Raw genomic sequence first — 15386 nt, forward strand, 5'->3', positions numbered from 1 at the left:
CTTCGTGTTGCTAGACAGATTTGAGCAGGATTTTCTTCTTCCTAACGTTATGGCGGTAAGCCCGTGTGGCTGGGAAAAAGATCAAAAGCCTCTTAGGGTGAATGAATGGTGAGTGTAGCCAGCTAATAGCTGTGTGTATAAAATAAACTGTAAATGGAGCTCACAATCAAGTAGAAACTGCACTCAGTATGCACGCATTCACAGGTGTAGAGTTTAAAAATTATCACACCAAGTAAATTTGAGTACCTTAATCTAAAAGTTTTACAAAATAAAGCATTATATTGCAAAAAGGTTCAAAATATATAAATTATAATTCCTGATTTACTCCCAACATGTACCCCGAGTAGCATGAACCGGAAAAGAAAACACAAATATTTTCCCAGAATTATTAAGAACATAACAGAAAACTGTTTTTTTTTAAATTATGAGTCTTTTACTTCCAGTAGCTTAAATTATTCCATGAACATGACCTAATTACACACGTTCAGCGTACAAAACTCATTCGCTTCCTCCTTCCCCCATTCCCCCACTAGATTAAGACATAATTCCTCGACCCATAGATTAAGATACCGTACTGACAACAGCGAAGCACCCGGTCACAGAGCTACAGAGGGTATAACGCAAGTCCATCACGAGTGGATCGCAAAGATGTGGAGATAACATCAGCTAATGTAAAGATCTAAGGTACAGCAAAAAAATTGTTTTTAGTTTTCTTATGGAGAATAGGAATGCGGGTAAGCTACTACAAACAGCGTAGTAAACGCCTTATTGTGGCCAAGATAGACACGAAGCCCATGCCTGCTACAGTAGAACAAGTTTATATGCCAACTAGCTCTGCAGATGACGAAGAAATTGAAGAAATGTATGATGAGATAGAAATTATTCAGGTAGTGAAGGGAGACGAAAATTTAATAGTCATGGGTGACTGGAATTCCACAGTAGGAAAAGCGAGAGAAGGAAACGTAGTTGGTGAATATGGATTGGGGCTAAGAAATGAAAGAGGAATCCGTCTGTTAGAATTTTGCACAGTGCATAACTTAATCATAGCTAACTCTTGGTTCAAGAATCATAAAAGAAGGTTGTATACATGGAAGAATCCTGGAGATACTAAAAGGTATCAGATAGATTATATAATGGTAGGCCAGAGATTTAGGAACCAGGTCTTAAATTGTAGGACATTTCCAGGGGCAGATGTGAACTCTGACCACAATCTATTGGTTATGAACTGTAGATTAAAACTGAAGAAATTGCAAAAAGGTGGGAATTTAAGGAGATGGGACCTGGATAAACTGATTAAACCAGAGGTTGTACAGAGTTTCAGGGAGAGCATAAGGGAACAATTGACAGGAATGGGGGATAGAAATACAGTAGAAGACGAATGGGTAACTCTGAGGGATTAAGTAGTGAAGGCAGCAGAGGATCAAGTAGGTAAAAAGACGAGGGCTAGTAGAAATCCTTGAGTAACAGAAGAAATATTGAATTTAATTGATGAAAGAAGAAAATATAAAAATGCAGTAAATGAAGCAGGCAAAAAGGAACACAAACGTCTCAAAAATGAGATCGACAGGAAGTGCAAAATGGCTAAGGAGGGATGACTAGAGGACAAATGTAAGGATGTAGAGGCTTATCTCACTAGGGGTAAGATAGATACAGCCTACAGGAAAATGAAAGAGACCTTTGGAGAAAAGAGAGCCACTTGTATGAATATCAAGAGCTCAGATGGAAACCCAGTTCTAAGCAAAGAGGGGAAAGCAGAAAGGTGGAAGGAGTATATAGAGGGTCTATACAAGGGCGATGTACTTGAGGACAATATTACGGAAATGGAAGAGGATGTAGATGAAGATGAAATGGGAGATAGGATATTGCGTGAAGAGTTTGACAGAGCACTGAAAGACCTGTGTCGAAACAAGGCCCCGGGAGTAGACAACTTTCCATTGGAACTACTGACGGCCTTGGGAGAGCCAGTCCTGACAAAACTCTACCATCTGGTGAGCAAGATGTATGAGACAGGCGAAATACCCTCAGACTTCAAGAATAATATAATAATTCCAATCCCAAAGAAAGCAGGTGTTGACAGATGTGAAAATTACCGAACTAGCAGTTTAAGTCACAGCTGAAAAATACTAACGCGAATTCTTTACAGAAGAATGGAAAAACTAGTGGAAGCCGACCTCGGCGAAGATCAGTTTGGATTCCGCAGAAATATTGGAACACATGAGGCAATACTGACCCTACGACTTATCTTAGAAAATAGATTAAGGAAAGGCAAACCTACATTTCCAGCATTTGTAGACTTAGAGAAAGCTTTTGACAATGTTGTCTGGAATACTCTCTTTCAAATTCTAAAGGTGGCAGGGGTAAAACACAGGGAGCGAAAGGCTATTTACAATTTGTACAGAAAGCAGATGGCAGTTATAAGAGTTGAGGGGCATGAAAGGGAAGCAGTGGTTGGGAAGGGAGTGAGACAGGGTTGTAGCCTATCCACAATGTTATTCAATCTGTATATTGAGCAAGCAGTAAAGGAAACAAATGAAAAATTCGGAGTAGGTATTAAAGTCCATGGAGAAGAAATGAAAACTTTGAGGTTCGCCGATGACATTGTAATTCTGTCAGAGACAGCAAAGGACTTGGAAGAGCAGTTGAACGGAATGGACAGTGTCTTGAAAGGAGGATATAAGATGAACATCAACAAAAGCAAAACGAGGATAATGGAATGTAGTCGAATTAAGTCGGGTGATGCTGAGGGAATTAGATTAGGAAATGAGACACTTAAAGTAGTAAAGGAGTTTTGCTATTTGGTGAGCAAAATAACTGATGATCGTCGAAGTAGAGAGGATATAAAATGTAGACTGGCAATGGCAAGGAAAGTGTTTCTGAAGAAGAGAAATTTGTTAACATGGAGTATAGATTTAAGTGTCAGGAAGTCGTTTCTGAAGGTATTTGTATGGAGTGTAGCCATGTATGCAAGTGAAACATGGACGATAAATAGTTTAGACACGAAGAGAATAGAAGCTTTCGACATGTGGTGCTACAGAAGAATGCTGAAGATTAGATGGGTAGATCACGTAACTAATGAGGAGGTATTGAATAGGATTGGGGAGAAGAGAAGTTTGTGGCACAACTTGACTAGAAGAAGGGATCGGTTTGGTAGGACATGTCCTGAGGCATCAAGGGATCACAAATTTAGCATTGGAGGGCAGCGTGGAGGGTAAAAATCGTGGAGGGAGTCCAAGAGATGAATACACTAAGCAGATTCAGAAGGATGTAGGTTGCAGTATGTACTAGGAGATGAAGGAGCTTGCACAGGATAGATCAGCATGGAGAGCTGCATCAAACCAGTCTCAGGACTGAAGACCACAACAACAACATCATGAAGTGATTACCACACAATTGATCTGAAATAACTGCTGTTGATATCTCCTTATCACTTTCGGTGTTTGTTCCCATACGGAACGAAAGCAGTGTGCAAACAAGATAATCGAAACTCGGTATCGTGCTGTTTTATAATGTCACAGGAAAGGAAGACAGATTAAAATTTAACGTGCCGTCGACAAGCAGGGCTTTATGGACAGAACAGAATCTTTGATAGGACAATAACAGGTGGAAAAATGTTTGCACAGGAACCAGCTCACCTTTTGCTTCGAACGATTCGTGGATACCACTGAAAACCAGTATTTGAATACTTGAGTCAGAATTCGAAATCCATTCCTTCTTAATGCGAAACCAATGTGCTAACAACTGCGTCCCACATCCACCCCTCCCCCAACTCTTCGGCCGGTAAAGTTGTTACAGTCGTAACTTAACCTTAATGCACAACAGAAAGCTTGATATTAGTACTGTCACAATGACATTTCTCTCATATGATAAACTAAAAAAGGAAAATTTTGTGACAAGCTGGAATATTTCCACAGTTTTCGACGTGAGGTACATCTGAAACTTCGCTTATGGTAAACAACTTAATGCAATACTTTTCCTTAGCAAGAATTTTGTTTTATTTTTTGTTGAGTACCTACACCTAAATCTGTCTTTCGGGAGCGACCTTATAGTCGTGCTTGAGGGTATTTTTTGTAACAATGTTATTTCCCACCATCGCTGTTCCACTCGTGAATGGTGCATTGGAATAATATTACAATTAAATTTTAAGCTTTTACAGTATCACAAATTTCCGACAATACATGTTCAAATGGCATAACGTGCTGTGAACCTAGAAAATTTTGCCAACAAATCTTAAGAGAATTAAGGGGGTAACTGAGAACATATAATTCTTGTGCTGTTGACTAAGAACGAAAATATGCAATTACGTGACGCTGTTAAAACGGTGATTGACCCAGTTTATGATACTGGTAAATCTTCAGGAGACCGAAACCTTATACTGAGTTCTACTAGTCCCTCTGCTCCCACATGCCATATGATCCCATATGCTAGTTGGAGTTACACTGTCTATAACATACGAAAGCTGAGATGATGATGGAGGGAACTGAAAGGGCATTCAAAACGTTTGTTCATAAGACACAAAAAGTTCACGTTCTTTACATGTAAATGCATATCATCTATCTTTTCATACATTTAATCTGTCTTTTGTGTTATGATTTTTATTCTTGACATGACACAAACATGTCATTTGACGAGAGCACTGTTGCTGAAAATTTTAAAGCTTTTAGGTGATTTCATGTAACTTTTACCATGGTAATGACGATAGTCTTCGAAAAATGGTTAATATGTTTTTTAAAAAAAATTGTGTGCAACCGCTTGGCTGACTATTCCATTTTATATAATTGCATAGATGGTTGGTAAGATAACAGCCACAATATGCTTAAAATATCAAAGTACATTTCAGTTTCTTCCGCCACAAATACATACAAGCGTGGTATAAAAATTACCACCGCCTGAAAAAATCTAATTATTATTATTAATATATCCATATGTATGCTTATAAAAAGACTCTTTGCCATAACATCCAGCAGTAGAAGTGTGCCGTTACTGTACCACCTTGTTCTTTGGCACAACCAACCAGATCACTAGCAGGCGTGACTTCTTTACTCAAGCACACGGTAAGGCATGCTCCATATCGATGATACAGACTGCTGTGTTGCCATGCACAAAGAAAAAATCTTTCCTCGAGTCATTAAATTGTAAAGTTATTACATATAACGTAAAAACCTTTGTAAATAAGAAATGCATGAATGTCTGTTATATTATAGGTTCAGAATAAGTCGAAATTTGAAAAACAAATCCTCGCTACTGTCTGACATCAGTTACTGCGAAATAAATCGTTCATCGAAAGCGTGGCTGGTCGCAGTTCCATCTTAAGTGATGTTCGTGTTTCTTCTAACCTTCGAGATATTTTCGTTTCAGTTACAAATTTATACATTTCAAACTGTTACTTCCGACCTTTGAATAAATTATTTAAAAAGTCTTTGTACAAAATGTCGAATTGAATTTTTTATTCATTTTCGTCAAGTACATGTTTCATCTTACACAATATAAATATAAAATACTGCTTAACGTGTTTTCGCGGAAATGCGCAATCAAATTTAATCTCTTCATGATATGTAGGCACATTGCCACAAAGCTGCTCACAAGCAAGAGTTATCTAAACATGCCCACGTGTTTTCCTATCTTCTCGAGATAGTATTTTCCCACCATTCATTTGGCGACTGGAGTGTGTGAACGAGGTCATTTATAGTCTGTTCATAAATATTCTGATTATTTTATTGGTTACTTTCAGAATTTTGAAAGAGGTAGGAAAGCTAGAAAATCTGGAAAGGGAACTGCAAAGGCCGACTCTAGATACAGGGCGTGAGCATTTCTGATGAGGCGGATAGAGGATCATAGCAACGCCAGCGGCAAATGGAACAACGGGAGTGGACTGTTCAGTGATACGGTTCTTCTCATCAGATTCAACATCCGACCAAAACCGACAACATTACTTGAGGTACACGTGCCGACGTCGCAAGCAGAAGATTAAGCGATAAAGTGGTTGAGGAAATTAAACAGATAATTTAGCATGCAAAGTGAGATGATAAGCTAATGATCGTGGGCGATTCGAATGTGGCTGAAGTGGAAGGAATAGAAAAGAGTTTCAGGAGAATATGGGCTTGATAGCAGGAATGAGAGAGGAGAAATACTCAAATACGCTGTTCAGAAATTAAAAGAGGAGAAGATATTCTTGGAAAACGTCCTGACTTAGGAAAGAATTCCAGTTCGATTACATCACTGTCAGACAGACCCGAAATTTTTATACAGAAACACAACGTCAGAATTTTAGCTGCTATGAAACACAGCAAGTACTTTAAAAAAAAGAAAAGAATTAAGCGTTCGCCAAATGTCTGTCTCTCGAGGCTGCTGGAGAAGTGTTCACACCAGATGTAGCTGTAGCAGACAGTGCATGCGTAACACGACGGGCACATAACCTTAACTGGTGGCACATCGCTGAACGGATAACACGTCATAAAGGGGTCGTAATTTTTAATGCGAATTTCAGTTTCCGTTGACAGTTTCTCTGACACAATTGTTCACAATTACTATTCATTCGAACTTGCAACTCATTTAATGTCCATAATAATTTGTAGTTGCCTTTGCTATATTCGGAACTGTTAAAAATGGAGGTAGAACTGAATCAATTTTCTTTGTCATTTCTTCGCATATGGTTGTTTACAGCCTCTATCTTTGTGCAGGCTCCAAAGTTTCAAAGCAGTGTGGAATTAATTAATGTTTACAACACTTCTCTTTTCAACCTACGCAAGTGTTATTTATTAGTTAATTTCTTGGAAATTCATGCCAATGATGTCAAAATTTCGTTAGAAACTTAAAAAACGTTATAAGAAACAGAAAATAGCTCTGATGATTCCGTGAGTCGTCGATCAAACGATAGCTGTTGTGGTAATCGAAGTCCCGAAGGAAAACGCAGTATGTTTCTAGCCCAAAGAAAACATTAAAGTAGCTGATTTCAGTGACTAATAGATATTCTTTTTTGCTGTATTCCGAGGAACCGCCCTTGAACTATTGGTACCCCCATAAACCTCAACAAGCCCACTATAGACCACATTAGATCCAGACAGAACCAACAGAATTGCTCCTTTTGCCTAAGCAGGAGGAAGTGTGTGATATCCATACTATGACCATGTACTAGATGATAATTCCATTAATAAAATCCTTCTGTTGTGTATAGGAATGGTCCCAGCTCAAGGGCTATCGAACGTACTTGACACTACACTTTTATCACCAAAAGAACCCGATGTATAAGCACTGGAAAATCCCGTTTTTATGCCCAGCGTTTTGGAACGTATTAGGTATGCATCAGAAGAAAGCAGGTGCTGACAGATTTGAATATTGCCGAATTATCAGTCCAGTAAGTCACGGCTGCAAAATACTAAGAAGCCGATATCGGAGTGGATCAGCTTTTATTCCAGAGAAATATAGGAACACTCGAGGCAATACTGACCCTACGATTTCTCTTAGAAGATAGGTCAAGGAAAAGCAAACCTCCATTTATATTATGTGCAGGATTAGAGAAAGCTCTCGGCAAAGTTAGCTGGAATACTCTCTTTGAAATTCTGAAGGTAGAAGGGGTAAAATACGGGGATCGGAAAGCTATTTGCAGTTTTACAGGAACCACACTGTAGCTATAAGAGTATAAGGGCATGTAACGGAAGCAGTTGTTGAGAAAGAAGTGAGACAGGATTCTGTCAGACACAGAAAAGATTTGGAAGAGCAGTTGAACGGAATGGACAGTATCTTAACGGGAGGATATAAGCTGAATATCAACAAAAGCAAAACTACGACAATGGAATGTACTAGAATTAAATCAAGAGATGCTGAGTGAATTAAATTACGAAGCGACACACGTAAGGTAGTAGATGCGTTTTGCTATTTGGGGAGCAAAATAATTGATAATCGTCGAAGTAGAGAGGCAAGGGCAAGAAAAGCGTTTCTGAAGAAGAGAAATTTGGTAACATCGAATATAGATTTAAGTGTTAAGAAGTCTTTATTGAGAGTATTAGTATGGAGTGTAGCCATGTGTTGAAGTGAGACATGGACGATAAACAGTTTAGGCATAAAGCGAACAGAAGCTTTTCAAATGTGGTGCAACAGAAGAATGCTGAAGGTTAGGAAGGTATATCACATAACTAACGAGGAAGTACTGAATAGAATTGGGGAGGAAACAAATTTATAGCACAATCTGAGTAGAAGAAGGAATCGGTTGACAGGACAATTTCTGAGACATCAAGGAATGACCAATTTAGTATTTATAGAGTTGAAGTGAAGTGTATGTGTGTTTTGAGGGGGGGTGGGGGGTGGGGATAATAGAGGGAGGCCAAGAGATGAAAACAGTTAGCAGGTTCAGAGGGATGTGGGTTGCAGTAGTAGCTGACGAGGCTTGCACAGGACACAGTAACATGGAGGGCTGCATCAGACCGTCTTCTGACTGAAGAGCGCAACAGAAATACGTAATAAATGATAAATTCAAATGTGAAATAAGTTATTATCATCATAACGAAAAGAAATTTGTAGCACAACCAGACTAAAAGAAGGAATCGGTTGATAGGACAATTCCTGAGACATCAAGGAATGACAAATTTAGTATTTATAGAGTTGAAGGGAAGTGTAGGTGTGTTTGTAGGGGGGGTGGGGGGTGTGGATAGTAGAGGGAGGCCAAGAGATGAAAACAGTTAGCAGGTTCAGAGGGATGTGGGTTGCAGTAGTAGCTGAAGAGGCTTGCACGGGACACAGTAACATGGAGGGCTGCATCAGACCAGTCTTCTGACTGAAGGGCGCAACAGCAATACGTAATCAGTGATAAATTCCCATGTGAAATAATTTATTATCATCATAACGAATTTTAAAAACCTTTTTATTCATGTGACCAATAATAACTACATCATGGTACCATATTAATTTCCTCCTTATTTACTCACTTGTCTAACATTCTTTAACAAGTTAATCCAAGTAATCTCCCCTAACACCGGTGATTGTTCTGCTGAACAGCTTTGCAAATTACCTGTTGCTTTTCTGCATTACCGACTATAGTATTTAAAAATATTTCAGACACATCACCCCTCTTTGATACTAGGAAATATTTGAAAAAGGGAAAAAGTTACCCGTGACAATAATACTTCCACGATTTTCCAGCATAGTCCTAACAACTTTTAAACATTGACGCCATCACTCTATGACCTGTCTAATTTCGTGAATAACTCTTCACATCGACGTCGGTGACTTATCAACAACTTGTTTGTCCGCGTTGTTGTCAGAATTGGTGCCACGTAACAATTCTTTCAGAAGTCTGTAGGAGCAACAATCGGCAATGGAAGGTTGGGAAAGTGAGGCAGGTGTCATAATAACTCTTTTTTCTGCCATCGTGTCGCTTTCACAGTGTATGGATATGGTTGTTATCGGGCACCTGTTTCACTCCTTTTGAGTGGCCATCGACAGAGTTTCTTCTTATCGTAGATTTCAATTTATGTGGCTGCATGTTAAGGTAGTACTCACATCTCACTCTACATCTACATGTACATCTACATTTATACTCCGCAAGCCACCCAACGGTGTGTGGCGGAGGGCACTTTACGTGCCACTGTCATTACATCCCTTTTCTGTTCCAGTCGCGTATGGTTCGCGGGAAGAACGACTGTCTGAAAGCCTCCGTGCGCGCCGAAATTCCTCTAATTTTAAATTCGTGATCTCCTCGGGAGGTATAAGTAGGGGGAAGCAATATATTTGATACCTCATCCAGAAACGCACCCTCTCGAAACCTGGCGAGCAAGCTACACCGCGATGCAGAGCGCCTCTCTTGCAGAGTCTGCCACTTGCTAAACATCTCCGTAACGCTATCACGGTTACCAAATAACCCTGTGACGAAACGCGCCGCTCTTCTTTGGATCTTCTCTATCTCCTCCGTCAACCCGATCTGGTACGGATCACACACTGTTGAGCAATACTCAAGTATAAGTCGAACGAGTGTTTTGTAAGCCACCTCCTTTGTTGATGGACTACATTTTCTAAGGACTCTCCCAATGAATCTCAACCTGGTACCCGCCTTACCAACAATTAATTTTATATGACCATTCCACTTCAAATCGTTCCGCACGCATACTCCCAGATATTTTACAGAAGTAACTGCTACCAGTGTTAGTTCCGCTATCATATAATCATACAATAAAGGATCCTTCTTTCTATGTATTCGCAATACATTACATTTGTCTATGTTAAGGGTCAGTTGCCACTCCCTGCACCAAGTGCCTATCCGCTGCAGATCTTCCTGCATTTCGTTACAATTTTCTAATGCTGCAACTTCTCTGTATACTACAGCATCATCCGCGAAAAGCGGCATGGAACTTCCGACACTATCTACTAGGTCATTTATATATATTGTGAAAAGCAATGGTCCCATAACACTCCCCTGTGGCACGCCAGAGGTTACTTTAACGTCTGTAGACGTCTCTCCATTGATAACAACATGCTGTATTCTGTTTGCTAAAAACTCTTCAATCCAGCCACACAGCTGGTCTGATATTCCGTAGGTTCTTACTTTGTTTATCAGGCGACAGTACGGAACTGTATCGAACGCCTTCCGGAAGTCAAGGAAAATAGCATCTACCTGGGAGCCGGTATCTAATATTTTCTGGGTCTCATGAACAAATAAGCGAGTTGGGTCTCACACGATCGCTGTTTCCGGACTCCATGTTGATTCCTACAGATTCTGGGTTTCCAAAAACGACATGATACTCGAGCAAAAAACGTTCTAAAATTCTACAACAGATCGACGTCAGAGATATAGGTCTATAGTTTTGCGCATCTGCTCGACGACCCTTCTTGAAGACTGGGACTACCTGTGCTCTTTTCCAATCACTTGGAACCTTCCGTTCCTCTAGAGACTTGCGGTACACGGCTGTTAGAAGGGGGGCAAGTTCTTTCGCGTACTCTGTGTAGAAACGAATTGGTATCCCGTCAGGTCCAGTAGACGTTCCTCCGTCGAGTGATTCCAGTTGCTTTTTTATTCCTTGGTCACTTATTTCGATGTCAGCCATTTTTTCGTTTGTGCGAGGATTTAGAGAAGGAACTGCAGTGCGGTCTTCCTCTGTGAAACAGCTTTGGAGAAAGGTGTTTAGTATTTCAGCTTTACGCGTGTCATCCTCTGTTTCAATGCCATCATCATCCCGGAGTGTCTGGATATGCTGTTTCGAGCCACTTACTGATTTAACGTAAGACCAGAACTTCCTAGGATTTTCTGTTAAGTCGGTACATAGAATTTTACTTTCGAATTCACTGAACGCTTCACGCATAGCCCTCCTTACGCTAACTTTGCCATCGTTTAGGTTCTGTTTGCTTAGAGATTTTGGCTGCGTTGAAACTTGGAGTGAAGCTCTCTTTGCTTTCGCAGTAGCTTCCTAACTTTGTTGTTGAACCACGGTGGGTTTTTCCCGTCCCTCACAGTTTTACTCGGCACGTATCTGTCTAAAACGCATTTTACAATTGCCTTAAACTTTTTCCATAAACACTCAACATTGTCAGTTTCGGAAGAGAAATTCTCGTTTTGATCTGTTAGGTAGTCTGAAATCTGCCTTCTATTACTCTTGCTAAACAGATAAACCTTCCTCCCTTTTTTTATATTCCTATTAACTTCCATATTCAGGGATGCTGCAACGGCCTTATGATCACTGATTCCCTGTTCTGCACTTACAGAGTCGAAAAGTTCGGGTCTGTTTGTTATCAGTAGGTCCAAGATGTTATCTCCACGAGTCGGTTCTCTGTTTAATTGCTCGAGGTAATTTTCGGATAGTGCACTCAGTATAATGTCACTCGATGCTCTGTCCCTACCACCCGTCCTAAACATCTGAGTGTCCCAGTTTATATCTGGTAAATTGAAATCTTCACCTAAGACTATAATATGCTGAGAAAATTTATGTGCAATGTATTCCAAATTTTCTCTCAGTTGTTCTGCAACTAATGCTGCTGAGTCAGGAGGTCGGTAAAAGGAGCCAATTATTAACCTAGCTCGGTTGTTGAGTGTAACCTCCACCCATAATATTTCACAGGAACTATCCACTTCTACTACACTACAGGATAAACTACTACTAACAGCGACAAACACGCCACCACCAGTTGCATGCAATCTATCCTTTCTAAACACCGTCTGTGCCTTTGTAAAAATTTCGGCTGAATTTATCTCTGGCTTCAGCCAGCTTTCTGTACGTATAACGATTTCAGCTTCGGTGCTTTCTATCAGCGCTTGAAGTTCCGGTACTTTACCAATGCAGCTTCGACAGTTTCCAATTACAATACCGATTGCTTCTTGGTTCCCGCATGTCCTGACTTTGCCCCGCACCCTTTGAGGCTGTTGCCCTTTCTGTACTTGCCCGAGGCCATCTAACCTAAAAAACCGCCCAGTCCACGCCACACAACTCCTGCTACCCGTGTAGCCGCTTGCTGCGTGTAGTGGACTCCTAAACATTCATAATGAATTGAGCTCTGAGACGCCCGAAAGGCCGTTAATATCATTTACTCGTTTGAGAGCTGAATGTTTTCTCTGCAAGCGTATCTGGATGGTTTATTCGAGAATTCGTCATTTGAGTACAGCTTCACACTGGTGAATCCCCTCTTCATCGCTGTGCTACGAGACTATTACTTTCCGTTGAAAACGATTATTTGAGCGCAAAAAGCATGCAAGGAGCAGTGTCTTCAAGGATGTAATCAGTTGTTTTGGAATCCATCAACAACCACTTTTATGATATTGAAGCATGCCATGAATTACTATTATACGTTTTTATGTGTCTTTTTCAATAAGATAATTTATGCGATTTTGTAACGAGTCGTTCGAGACTACAACCTGTCTTTTAGAACTGTGAGTATCAGTGGCATTTTCTCTGGCTGAGATAAAATTTGAATCCTCACCTACAAGTTATCACGAATAAAAACTTTCGCACGTATCTTTCTCGAGCAGATCTTGTAGTTTTATAGCTTCAGATATGAAAATTCGTATAACTGACATTGCTATTCTGGTGTACACATTTCGAGAAAAGAGGTATTTGATTTTGTTTATTTCAGACACTTCACATAACTCGTCCCCGATTCTGCACAGCCGGCCGGTGTGGCCGTGCGTTTCTAGGCGCTACAGTCTGGAACCGAGCGACCGCTACGGTCGCAGGTTCGAATCCTGACTCGGGCATGGATGTGTGTGCTGTCCTTAGGTTAATTAGGATTAATTAGTTCAAAGTTCTAGGCGACTGATGACCTCAGAAGTTAAGTCGCATAGTGCTCAGAGCATTTTGAACCATTTTTGATGCTGCACGTATCTTTGTGATAGTACGTAGATCGAATTCAAGAAGAGTGTGATATATAGCACAATCTCTCTATTAACAAAAAAATACAGGTGACTCCCATACATTAGATAGGTGAAAGAATGGGCCCGTAGAATTACAGACCAATATTTATAGCGACGGTTTGCTAGACTCCTTGAGCATTTTCCACGTTCGAATCTAATAAATTTATTTGGGAGAGAAAAGCACGTATTCACAAATCAGTGCTGATTTAGAAAGCGTCGCTCGTTTGAAACGAAGCTTGCTTTTTCATCGCACGATATCTTGCGAACATTGGGTACATGGAAACTAGTAGATTCCGTATTTCTAAATTTCCGGATGCCTTTGACTCAGTGCAATACTGTAGACATTCAACAAAGGTCTGAGCGTATGGAATAGATGCTCAGACATCTATGTGATTCGAAGAGCTGAGTAACAGAACCCAATACATTGTCTTGCAACGCGAATGTTCATCAGAGACAGATCAGCAGACCCCTGGGATCTATGATACGACCGCTCTTTTTTTCTATAAACTTTACCATTCTGATGGATACAGTGAGTAGCTATCTGCGAATTTTTGCTGATGATGTGTGTGCGGGAAACTGTCATCATTGAGTGAATGTGGCAGGACATAAAACGATAGAATTTATATTTAATGTGATGAATGGTAGTTTGATCTAAGTGCAAACAAAAAAAGGAATTACTGAAGACGACTAGGAAAAATAATCCTGCAAAGTTCAAATATAGTGTGAATTGTGTACTGCTTGACAAACTCATGTCATTAAATATCCAAACGAGACGTTGCAAAGTGATGTGAAATTGGTCTAACACGTAAGGTCATTTGTGCGTGATGCGAAAGGTCAGCTTTGGATTACTGGGATAATTTTATATAAGCGTAATTCATCTGTCAAGAAGACCGCGAACTGAATACCGAGTACTGCTAGAGTTTTTTGTATCCCTACCAGGTCGGATTGAAGGAAGACACCGAAGCAATTTAGAGGTATGTAGCTGCATATGTTACCAGTAGGTTCGATTAATCCATGAGTTCAAGTGGAAATTCCTAGAAGGAAGGAGACATTCTTTTCACGAAACACTATCGAGAAATAATAGTCGTTATGATTTTACGATCGGTTTCTATTTGCATAAAATCGTATTGTGTATTAGTTATTACTGTGATCAGTTGCCCTGAAGAATAATGGGACGAATGTTTCCAGAATGAGATTTTCACTCTTCAGAGGAGTGTGCGCTGATATGAAACTTCCTGGCAGATTAAAACTTTGTGCCCGACCGAGACTCGAACTCGGGACCTTTGCCTTTCGCGGGCAAGTGAGACGAATGTTGTTTTACTATTTCGTAATGACGCGGTATAAACTGACTTAGTTCAGGATATTGAGAGTTTAGAGAACCGGTATTTCCGATGAACTGCAAAAACATCTTACTGCCACCTACACACGTGTATCTCACGAAACGGCCACGAAGACAATATAAGAGAAATCAGAGGCTACTACGAAAGCGTTTAGACAGTCGTTTTAGTCGTTTTACCTAGCCCTAACTGCGAGTGGAACACGAAAGAGAATGACTGTCAGTGGTACAATACCCTCCACTATGCACCTTATGGTGGCTTAAGTTATCCGTTGTTTTGTTGCATGTTTATCCGATGAATACAACCGACGTATTAAGTTCAGTACTCTTACTACGCTTTAACTGCAGTACTCACCAAGTCTTTTTGGGGCGGGCGCAGTTCATACGTTCAGAACAACGAGCGTTTCTCCGATATAGCGGTATGGAAGCCGCTATGTGCACCCGCTACCGTCTTTCCGCCGAGCAGACTACGGTGGGACGATTATGATGCAACGTCCCAGCAGGAGCGCAGACTGTGTGCTGGCGTTAACCAGGAAACCGCAACTCCGCCGCCAAGGCCGACGAATCAGATGCGCCGGTCACCATCGGCGTGCTCGTGACTCCAGATGCAGAAAGCGCCAGCAGCGTTCATACTTGTTGTGGCTGAAGCCGTAGAGAAACCGTGTCTGTTCTGAGTCGATGTAACTATGGACTGGACTACTACTGCTGTTTCCTTAACAACCGAAA

General features: G+C 40.5%; 1 protein-coding gene across 1 annotated transcript in view; it reads right to left on the bottom strand.

Moving 5' to 3' along the window:
* Positions 1-15142, bottom strand: part of LOC126236517 (alpha-amylase 2-like) — a 102129-nt gene extending 86987 nt beyond the window's left edge. Inside the window, exon 1 of the mRNA XM_049945882.1 lies at positions 15016-15142. The gene's annotated coding sequence lies outside the window, so the exon portion shown is untranslated. The remainder of the gene's footprint in view (positions 1-15015) is intronic.
* Between the last annotated feature and the right edge of the window lie 244 nt (positions 15143-15386).

This window comes from Schistocerca nitens, chromosome 2 (assembly GCF_023898315.1).
Source record: "Schistocerca nitens isolate TAMUIC-IGC-003100 chromosome 2, iqSchNite1.1, whole genome shotgun sequence".
Lineage (NCBI taxonomy): Eukaryota > Metazoa > Arthropoda > Insecta > Orthoptera > Acrididae > Schistocerca > Schistocerca nitens.